Source organism: Rhea americana, unplaced genomic scaffold (genome assembly GCF_003343005.1).
Source record: "Rhea americana isolate MKP2758 unplaced genomic scaffold, rheAme1 scaffold_45, whole genome shotgun sequence".
Classification (NCBI taxonomy): Eukaryota; Metazoa; Chordata; class Aves; order Rheiformes; family Rheidae; genus Rhea; species Rhea americana.
Genome location: NW_028186590.1, coordinates 4,615,127 through 4,627,199, shown reverse-complemented (window position 1 = coordinate 4,627,199; position 12,073 = coordinate 4,615,127).

Genomic DNA, 12,073 nt, shown 5'->3' with positions numbered 1-12,073 from the left:
CAGTAGAGTGCAAAAACTTCAATTTATTTGTCCTAAGAACAAAGAACTGCGATGCTCCTGCTGCTGGGACAGGAAGATCTGAGGGAGACAGATGTAGCCTGCGAGCCCTGAGAAATCTGACTTGCTGCTCCTGCTCCTTCCAGATACCTGCGATGAGGTAGGTACAGCAATTACTGCTGTTGTTGGAAGAGTCTGCTCTCATCTTGTGTCCCCATCCTCTTCCAAGAAAAAATCTGCAATTTGTTCTTTTTGTACCTATCCTGGCCCAGCCCTTTGCAGCACGAGCACAGCAGTCAGCCTGGCTTTACAAGACTCTCACCTGGGAGACACATAGCAGAGCCTCTGCTGTGCTGCTGCCCTAGTAGCCCACGCTTGTGAGGAGCAATGTATTTTGCCTAGGCTCAGAGCCAACCTTGAACTTTAGGATGCCTTTAGTAGAAGAAGAATAATCTTCCACAGCCTTCAGGATGCCACTGCCCTTAGAGCACAGAGCATGCATGATTAGCCCCTTTCTGTAAGCACTATAACAGAGAAGACACCAATGCTTTTAGCCATTGGGGGATTCCTCCATTTAGAGAGCATATTCTGCTATGAAAAATGAGTGAAAAACAGTGTAATCTGATCTTTTTAACCACAGGAGTCCCTCCTGACATGTAACTCATTAGCATTAGACAATCTGGCAATTTTATGAGCTCTTAAGGGTTTGAAATTGGTTTTTATTTCACATTGGAACAGAACCAATACCTTTTTGGTTTCAAAATGGCATACTGTCAAAACCATCTTTTTTTAGATCAATAATAACAGGTTTCCATTTCAGGTCTCTGTTCCTATCTGTCATCAGAAATGACCAGAGTGCCCAGGATCTTATAAGCCTTTCTATTGCAAAAACTTCCTCAAAACCAATACATCACTGCAAATATATATTTCCAGATGGTCCTACAGTCTCCTGGATATTCTTAAAGTAATGGAAAAAGGTTAAACATTTCATTTATTTGAACCGATAAACGAATATTTCACACGCTGCTAATGTGCTTTAATAGAGTCATTCAGAAACTTACACGAGTGACCAGTGAAACAGACTGGGAGATTGTGTTTGTACATCTGGCTAACTTGTTCCTGAAAATGGGATGTCACCAAAGGACCTCCAAGCTTGTGGAGCTAAGGAGAAAGAAGCAGGACAAGAATTCATGAAAATTAGCAATAGAATTTGTGATTTTCACAGTGATCTAGAAAGAGAGGGAGAAGAATGAGACCAAAAACACCCAGGTGGCTCATTAGAAACATACAGATTTACAATTTGGACTATCATGACTGACCTGAAGAGAGAAGAGTTGAAGTATAGATAAAGTAGCTCAAAACAGCAACTTTTCAATGCAAGTTTAGCTGGAGCGAACAAGTGATTGCAAAAGCCAGCAACTGATAGATGAAATGGTGAGACAGTATAAAACACAAAGATCAAAAGAATTCAAAAGCAGGGTTACTAATGAGGTTATTGGAGCAAGCACAATAAAGACATTCAGCAGTGTGGTGTTGGTAGTAGCAGGCTTTGACCAACAAGGCATATCTACATACAGTAATGCAGAGGAACATTTCTTGTATTTTTTATATCACCACCTACAGATGATACTCTGCATATTTATAATGAGATTCTCCAGCCTTTGCTGTTCTCTTTTGTATCCTCCTACTTCTTTTATTCGAGTAAAAAGAGAGAAACAGGCTAAAAGATACATGAATAGGACTAGAAGTGTTTTAAGAATGCAGAATTTTAAAAGTGCCTCCTGTGTGTTTTGTAAATGTAACTGGCAGGCTATTCACCAATTAAGCTATTAGATTTTTAATGGTAAGCTGGTGTTGTAGAAACTGCAGAGAGAAGTGACCACAAATTCCTAACACACATTGCTTCCCAGCCTTGATTTCAGAGTATAAAGTCAGACTGATAAAGCCACCTTTGTAACAACAAGTGCTAGTTCACTAGCACAACAAGTGCTGGTGGACAGACACCACCATTCACATTTGCTAGTTCGCATTTGGACAGACATGGCCGGGAGGGTGCTCTGTGTCCTACTGTCCTGATTCCCAGGAACATGCCTTCAGCCATGACCTTATTCATTCCAAACCAGCATGAGATGTGTACATGCCATTCCCCCAGTTGCCTAAGGAAGGAGCAAGTGGAGAGATGGGGAGGGGAGCTGTGGCATACCAGTAAGTCCCATGGTGGGGGTAACTATGGGAAGCATTGGGAAATGTATCAGCATAGGAACATCCAGTGCTCTTCCTCCTATGTGTCTCTTGTGATCATCCTCCTCCTTTCTGTGTCTCAGCTACACCAACAGAGGATGCCATGGCTGAACAGCCTGGTGGAGTGGGTTGCAAGGACATGAGAAAGGGGCATTGAAGATCTTCAGCTGCCCACTGTCTCCAGGCCCCCGGTCACCCCTTGGCTGGAACAGAAAGTCACACAATTGATCCTTGCACTCCTCAGGTTTAACACATCTCAAGTTCTTTACATTGTCCCACTCTTCCCTCCCTTAGCTTTGGCATGGTAGATGTAGTTTTATAATGTTGCAGCTATGGCCAGTCATCTGTTTGGAGTGACAGAGGAACTGTTTTGTTTTACATAAAGTGTAATGCAAGCAAAGTGGGTATTTATTCTTTTCTTGAAACCTTATGGAGGTGCAATTGGTTAAGAAAAATAGCATTTTGAACATTTTAATGTGGAAAAGAAAGGCAAGTGTCTTCAGCTGGATACATTATCCTGAAGAAATGTAAGCCTTCAGAAACATACTTCCTCCAGCATCTTTAGTGGCTTAAGTTATGCACTCTCAGCTCCCTTCAGCATTCCTTGTTCTCTCTGTTCATGAGAAAAAAAAAAGTGGAGATGCATAATGAAGTATTGCAAATGCCACTCCAGAAGCTGCTCTACACCTGGAGCTGGCCACCAGACATTCCACAGTGTAGCACTGAGGGTTTCAACATCTAAACTTCTTTTTGAAACTTGTTCATAGTCTCTTGGAATTTTTATTCAGCTCTTTTGAAATGTGGAAATTTCCTTCCTGGGTGATGATGAGGGATCTCTAAATAGTTTTATTTCCACAAAAGGTTGTAGATTTTAAGAAGAAACAGTTTATGAGATAAAAGCAGTTTTGCTGAAGAAATCACGATCCACTCATGACCGTGGTAGATTCTCTCCTCCCACTTGCCTCTTTCACTAGAAAAAAATAGAAACCATTTGGAAAGAGTTGGATGTCTTTTTGTGAGAAATGCATTTGGGAGCTTCCTGACAGTGGGAAAAGAAAGCTGATACTGAAGAAAGTGTGCTGGCTTTCTCACCTCCTCTGTAATACGCAAGACTGGATTCATGTTGCCACCTACTAGTGCAGTTTGGTTCTGATATAGTTTACAGATTTCCATTTTGGTAACTCTACAAGCCCTCTGCTCTTGTCCGCCCATAGGAGGTGAGTCTGGACAAGTTCCAAGAGTAGTGAAGTGCCGTCCACACAGTTGCAGATCTATGACTTCTCACAGATTATTTGACTAGGTCTTCATCTGTGCTTGGGACCCCACCTTAAGCTATTTAAATTTAGAAACAGAACACTCCACTCACAATAACTTTAGCTGAATTAAATASCTGAATTTAAATTTAGCTGAATTATTAGCATCCATCAGCTCATCAGGGAAGTTCTTCTCTGTCACCAAGATGAATAGCACTGGAGAATTATTCTGAAATTCCAAGACGCATGTTGAGCCTTGTTCATTTCAATCAGTTACCTCGGGTCCCTGCTAACGCTAGTTCCAGCTGATAAATTACTGCAGCTTTGGGACTGTAGCAAAGGCTGTATCTATCTTTTCTTTTTAAATGATTTGAATTAATTAGTCTTCTATAGGTTATGTAAGAGTACACCAAGGAATTCTCCAAGGCTTCTGTTGGGCAATCGGATGGCACATCTGACTTCCAGAGCTACTGAAATAATTCAGATTAGTTATGTCAGTATTTAGCCAGTTGTCATAGTCAGCTGAGATATAAAAAAATCTCAAAACACTGGCATGTCACACTTGCAAAGAGGAGACAGAATAAAGAAAGTAGCTGAAAATATTAGATGCCTATTGTTCATATGCTAATGCACGATAGATATGAAGATTATTATGAATAGTATTATGCATGCTTATTATCCCCACTAAGTATAGCGTCACTATTTCCTGAACTTTCTTTAGAACAAATATAAAGAAAAACCTAAATGAATTCTCCTAGAAGTCAGTTTTGGTGGCAGCTACTGTTCAAAAAATGTAGCATTTTTTTTTCCCAACCTAGAGACAAGAAATCAAATGATTCATAGAAAGTCATACATTTTCCTACATTTCATATAGACACCCTCTACAGATTCTAGAGCTTTCGTAGAGTGCAGTCAATTCTTAAAATATTAAATACGACAAAGTAAGTTAAATCTAGCAAATAGATAAATAAATCTAGCAAATAAAGATATGTATCTTTAAGAACATTTACTCCTGCAATTTATGAAACAAATATATACTGTCATCTCTCTAAATATTCTTTAATAGTTTGCAACTGTATAATTCAATCAGATGAGATCTGATGATAAATTTGGATGTCTGAATATTTTATGGACAAATTAATTTGTTGAAATCCATTTTGCTGAACTAATTTGCTAAAATATTTTTAACATCCTGAGACATAGAAAGTTAAAATCTGAATTTTGGAAGTCTTGATTTTGAAACCAGAATAAGCTTAAAATCCTTTAATGACTTTTTAATGACAGAGGATTAGATTTTGAAGGGAAGAACAAACAGCATCAGGAGCATGTTGCAATATTCCATGTCTCTCTACTCAGGTATTTTTATTCGTATCGAGTCTTACTTTTTCTGACATACTGTGTTCATGTTTTTTCAATTATAAAAAAACAAAGGAGAAGACAAGAAAGGAAACACGGAGWCATATGCCTAATTTTTATTTCATACCTAATCAGAGCCCCCTGTAAGTGGGAACTCTCCACTCTGTCTTAAGTTTGCCTTTACATCTACATAAATCTGCTAGATAATCACATATGGCTCTATACTGCAAGATGGCAGGTGTTCTGTGAGAGATACTCAGTTTTCTGAGTGCTGAGTGGGAGTTGAGAAGAGGTTTGGACTGTATTGCACTGTGATGAGAAACTGAGTAAGAACTGTTTATTTACATATTTACTGTTCTGCTTTAGTTCAAATAGACAGAAAAGTAAAGCAGGCAAGGAGGGACCTTTAAACTCAAATTTCTGCAAATATTTAACCCACCTGGGAGGAGAGAATCAGTGCCTTTTTATAGTTATTCAGAATACTTAAAAACARAAGCAAAGCAAAAAATACTCTTTGCTTAGTCTCTTCTCATGAATGCCCTTTGATGAGTTTCTATAGAGGATCCAATTGGTTTAATAAAAAAATTCAGAAAATTTTGTCCAGCGGAAAAGATGAAGCACTTTGGCGAGAATTAGCTCCTGCAAGAGACAGAGGCAGGAGGCAGGGGAGGGGAACACTGCCTAGGAAACATTTCTTCTTCTCTACTTTCCTAGTCTTTGACATCAAAGCAAGAATTACACTTTGAGGAAGATGAAAAGACATTCTTGATGTTCGGGTATCCCTGGCCAGAATGGCTGGCAGCTCTGAGAGAAGCAATGCAGGAGCTCGACCGACCAAAGCTTCACGAGGCTGAAGCAGGGAGCAGGTGCAAGCAGGTTGGAAAGCTTCATGGGGGAATAATACTTTCTTGTTCAGTCACGAAAAGGAAAATTGTTGCTAACAAGCTAGCAGTTGTTGTTCTATTTAAATTATCCTGGTAAAATCATCTTTTTCTGACACCTATTCCCTATACTACATCTAAACAACACATGAGCAGGCAATGCGCCATCCCATAAGTTAAACAAAACAGTTGTAAGTGCAGGCAGCCTGTAGATGATTCATTTTTATGACACATTTGCAATGAGTGGGGCTCTTTCTAGAGGTGCAAAGATTTCTGTTGACTTTGTTCAATGAGTATTAATATAAACCTGAAAACAAAAGTCCCTATTAAAAGCTTGTTGAGCAGGCAGAGGGGCTGGTGAAAAGTTTCTATGGAATTTTATTGAAAGTTTCTTTCACAGTCTGCTCTAAATTAGGTCCAGGCCATCAATAAGGGATGTTAGATACGGTCTGAACCACTATTGAGCTTCAAGTGAAAGAGGCAACTTCTGTCGCTTCAGGTGGTAAGAGGGCATGGCTCGGACAGCAGGTCCCAATCAAGAGTTACACCCATCCTTCACCTATTACAGAGGGAAGCATTGCCAGTCAGAGTCTATTTCCCACTCCGTCTTTAGGGGTTCTGGGAAAGAGATGGTGACCGTCCTTTATTGAGGCACAGATACAAGGCAAGGGATCAAACAGGCATCTCTTTGTGCACTTATGCAAGTCTAATTATTATCTAACAAAGTCTGCATCTGCTTTTGTTTTTTCTCGTGTTTCTCACTCAAAAAAATCCCTAAAGAACATTTTCCTGGCTCAACCAATTCTCAGATCTCTGTTTACTAGCTTCATATAGCCTTTAAAAAGACAATGATAGAAAGATGTCCACTAAAAATGAAAAAAAATACATACATATATATACATATATATAACCCTCCTATTAGGCCACCATCATCCTTTGTGTGTGATCTACTAACATTTTCAATTTTTCMAGACAATGACAATTCTTACTAAATTATATCTCCATCAAAACAGTTGCCATATATTTGTCTAATTATTACAATTAACAGTTGTAATACAACAAACTTCTTTTAGAAGATCACCTTAAAAATAAATGAGCAATAAAAAAACAAACCCTACATAAGACAAAATCTCCATGAAACAAAAATAACAATAATCTGCAATAACTAGCAAGAAGGTAGCCAAAGATAGAATACTTAGAACATGAACAATTCAAATCATTTTTTGGGGTGAATGAAAGAAGTATAACAGCTCTCAGAGACTAAAATACAATATAATTGGGAGTGACTGTACAATCAATAGAAGCCCTGCTAAAATATTCTTGAATTACATGAAATTCTCATGCATTTTTATTACATCCTTTTTGGTCTTGATTCTGCACAAATCTAGAATTAATAGAAAACCTGTTCTTTCATCTAAACCAGCAATTAAACCAGTAAAGGCATTCTGAATCAATCAAAAATAAATTCTAATATTCTTTTTGAATAGGGTGTAGTAAAGAGTTTGTCTCTTTCAGCTTTGTTGGTAGGGCTGCATAAGCCCCATATAAATGGTTTTAACTGRAATTCTGAACGTGAGAATAAGACTGGGGTATAACTTTTGCACTACATGATGCTATTCAAAACTGTAAAGCTTTTTAGTCTGTTTTCAGCCTACAGTGGGTGTAAAAAATACCAAGCCTCTCCTATTATTTGGAATTTCACATATACTCAAAGAGGAATTCCCTCTATTTTCTCCTTTTCTTTTCTGGCTTTTTTAAAATTGAGCTTCTACAATGAAAATCTCCATACCTGGTGAAAAACGAAAACGTGAACAACAAAAGCAGGCAAGCTATTAGTCTTTCTGGATGCCGTATTGACTCAAACAGGCATTACAAGGSCCTGATTCTACAAATGAATATGTTTGAATAGTGCAATTTCACAAGCAGTCAGTCCTACAGAAGCCGGATTCAATAAAACAAAACTCATCAGCAGACCTCTGTGAGACTATTCCAGTAATCTTCACTGACCAACAGTTTAGACAGGACTTAGTAGGCCCAATAACAATAAAACATATCTTTGAATGTATATGAATCAGGAATGTGTTGCCTGTTAGTAACCACACAGTGTTTCACATCTTTTGTTTAACTTGACTGAAATTCAGAAAAGCAATACGAATTTATACAATCTCCATTCCAATTGAATTGAATGTCTTACGTAAAAAATGTGCTGTACGCAGAGAAAATTGGTATTAATAGGATATGTGGGCATGAACCTGTTTTAAGGAGTCAGTGGCAAGGTATACAAAACCAGTGGCATGAAGACTAGCAGGGAAGGAGGGCAGGAAGAGCAGCTCCTCTTAGGAAAATAGGGGGAGAAATCCGAGGGGTGAATAAAACTCTTTAGGTATCTGTGGGAAAGCAGAGGAGCAGGCTCAGACAAGCCAACAGTTAGTGCCAAGGTACACTTGATATGTATGTAGGCTTTGCAACATGCTGATGCATTTTTGTTGAAAACCACTACATTTTAAAATCAGAATTATGAGTGAGTGGAGACAAGCAACACGGTGAAGTTTATGCASTAACCAAATGCTTGCATCTGCAGCACTGGGTTGACACAGATCTGGGAAAAGAAGCTTTTGGGTTTCTGCAGAGGTATCTTCCTTCTGTGGTATGGATTTTGTGTGGACTGTACCATGAAGCTGGATTTAAAAAGCARAAATACCCATGGCAGCTGCAGATTGCCAACAGGCCAGTGGCAAACACACTAGTGCTCAGAGTCAGCAGGGCATCAGCAGCTTTAGTGCATGAACCCTAGTGTGACCTTGCTGCAGAAAAACTGATGCTATGGATGCTGAGATAGGTGGTGCAGCCCTGGAAGCTGATCACACTAAGGGTGCAGCTGGTCATCTAAATAAAACAGAGCCAGGAGCAAGCTAGTGCACAGCATCAGCAGTCATCCATTCTGCTTAACTGARAGCACAATCACAAGCATAGTTTAAGCATGACCTTAGGATCATTTCAGAGTTTTTAAAATTTTAAAAATATATATAAACAGACACACTAAAGGAGCAYTTATGTCTTTGGACGAGAGCTGCAGATGTTCAGGGCTGCAGGTGCAGTCTATGCCATTTGGTCCAATGGCATAGCCCTGCTTTACTTAGGGGTATAAATACAGCCTTTGAGACTTGACACAAACAGGATGAGGCGATGCTAAGAGGAAGGGTTATAACAAACTCTCTTGTTATCCACAAAAAGGGGATAGCACAGGTGCTGCTGCWGAGGTAGTCTAGTCAGTGGGAGCTCCGTGCTTTCTGACCTCTCCACAAATGGATGTATTATTCTCTTCCACATCTCTGCTGAAGCTCCATTTATTTAAATCCACTTGTTTAACCTGAGAGCAGAAAAGACTTGTTCATTGCTAGGAGTCACCTAATTTTCTGTGGGGACCCTATAAAGACCCCAATAAGCTGAGTGCAGGCTTTGTTGCTTGCATAATGTTCCTGGCACATGGCTTACAGTTGCCTACTTGGCTACTCTTAAATAAGAATAAGGTGTAATGTTTGTGTGCTGAGTCTTAATAAGCTAGTTTATAAAATGCTTTTACTTCCCCTGCATTATGAAATTTCTCAGTTAACATGGTAAAGAAGGCAGTATCAAGCTTAATTTTCTGCATGTTTTAACTTGAAAAGATATTGGAAATAGTATGAATAACTGAAGCATGAGTTTGCCTGTAGAAAATGGGTAGTAGGAAATTGGAGGTGGGGTTAGAAAATAGTCTTATTTTGAAGGAATAGTTAGATTATAGGATTTATCAGAGATAGCAGGTAAAAATTCAAATCGAAAGATATGCAAAGAAGATATGACAAAACAGGGACCAAACAAGAACTCCTGCTAACCAAAACTGAGGAAGCAGTAGTTTAATGCGGTCACCTGTTATCTCTGGGTATGAGCTGATCTAGGGAAATTAGTTTGTTGGCCATATGCTATTTTCCAGTTATGCACATCAAAAGGTACCAGACCTTCCGCACATTCAGTGTTATTGACAACCTCTTCTCAGTAGACACTCAAGACTGATATAATAAASACTGTTATGGGTTATGACAGAAACATATTAGCAGAGTAATGCAGTCATATTTACCTAGCTGCTTCCAGCACTGTGGTTGGCTCGCTTTCCCTGTAAATTCACTTCTACATTTTATATGAAATTAAAATGATTAGTATAGCATGCCAAATATTTCACATCTCAGTTGTAGAACACCAAAAATGAAAAACATAAAGATCGCAGAGGAGATGCTTTTTGTTTGTTGKTGGTGGTGGATTTTTTTATATATTTTTATATTTTTTATAGTGTGTATATCTACCTTTCATATCACAGTACTCCTCTCTGGCAGCAACAATGTGCACTCACTGGACAAATGGCATACCACACATCAGTGAAATTTTACCCTGTCATATATCTATAAATATATTTAACTAAATAGTAGTTCTCTCTACAAGAGCAGAAACAAAACTGATGTCAGTGGCTGAGACATAAACATAGAGGATTCAATATAAGAGAAAATTTAGCTCCAGAACTGCACAGTTAGCACATACCTTAGACCAACATACCTTAAGAAAAACAGAAAACCTGTCATGACCCACAATTTCAAGAGAAAAGAAATCAGAAAAGTAATATTTAAATTTCTGATGTGATAAGAATAGTCTCCATGTGCTCTTCATTTCATTTCAAATGCAGTGTTTGAACAGAGAGTTAAAAAAAATGGAGTGGCAGTAAGCTGATCAATGCATCATCCCCCCCCCCCCAAAAAAAGAAGAAAAGTCTGAGAGCCATTTCTRCTTTTCTTGTACTACTGTATGTAATCCTCAATGTGTAACATTGTACACCTACAGCAGAATGTCCCAGGAAGGGACTAGTAGCATGAAAAACTGTTATTTTTTTTTTCCTGATTCAATTCTCAAGAATACGAATACGGAGTACTTGTCAGGTAAGTTGGTAAGCTGTTAGACAGAAGTTAAAAATAACTATTTCTTTTTTTTATAGGAAGACTAGACTCATATACATTAGAAAAATGTTGTAGCCAGGATCCTTTTCCTGGGAGGATTTTAAACACRGAGCTGGAAAGAGGAAGGAGGTTTGAGGATTTGACCTAATTGGGCTAGCTCTGGCTACTTTCCAGAACATTTTCCACCTTCTTCTCATACTTCCTTCCAGAACAAGAACTGTTAATATTAACATTAAAATTAACATTAATGTTAACATTGAGCAGCACTGCATTTGATTTATGTCTAGCTCTAAGGTAGCCGTGAAGTAGTGTAAAGTATAAAGCATAAATATAAAGCATAKAGTAAAGTTGTACCATTTGTGAAATCAGCCCTGCTGGCTCTTCCTCTGAGTAGCCAAAGGAGAGCTTAATAATTCTCAGCATCAGGAACAGAGGAAGAAAGAAACACGCTTTCTGCCCACTGCCTGACAGCCTGCACTGCTCTAGTACCTCTGGGCCCCATCACGGTGCTGTGCAAACATAAAGCAAAGGATGGTCTCTGCTCCAAGGACTTTGGCATCATGAAATGAGGCTGGAGCACAGGAGGGCTCAGGCACTGCGCAGAAGCTTTAGAGCACCATGATATGACAAAGTTTAGGTGATACAAGCAGCCACCTGCATTCAAATGAACACTGAGATTTAAAAAACGCGGGTAGCAAGTGTGACAGCTCAGTTTTCAGATACTTAATTTTAAACACTTTTCAAGGGTCCTGTTTCAGAAGATGGTGACCTATCATCTTCTAAACTGTGGTTTCTCAAAACCCACTGAGTGTTTTCAAAATTGCGACAGTAGGCTATTTAACATGGTGTATTGCCTATAAACCTCTATCTTATTGCATAGGAACAGGGAAGCACTAATTTTGAAAAGTGATTCTTGGATTATAATGCTTTAAAATTACAGAAAAACACAGTCTGATTTAAAATAAAGAAGATTAGCTCCATATCAGTGATTTTATCTTTCTAAATATTTATATTTGTTACTGGAAATTTCTTACAGCTAACTGATATTTGCTTCTACTCACTGCTGATTAATAACCCTATGATCAATAGTCAATGAATATGAAAATCAGCCTAAAACCATGGAAAAAAATTGCAATCTTCATATTRTGTCCTCAATATATAAGAAATTGACCTGGTGTAAATGAGGTCAGGATGTGTAAAATTAAACCATAATATGAGTCTTCTCAATGTTTGGGTCTAAAAGAGGCCTGATTCTCAAAAAAGCCCCACAGAACCCAAGTAAGGTCAGCAGAAATATCAACACTGTTATTCTTTCGGAAATAGTCTACTTTTGTTTACATACCTCAGTGCTGATGATATTAAG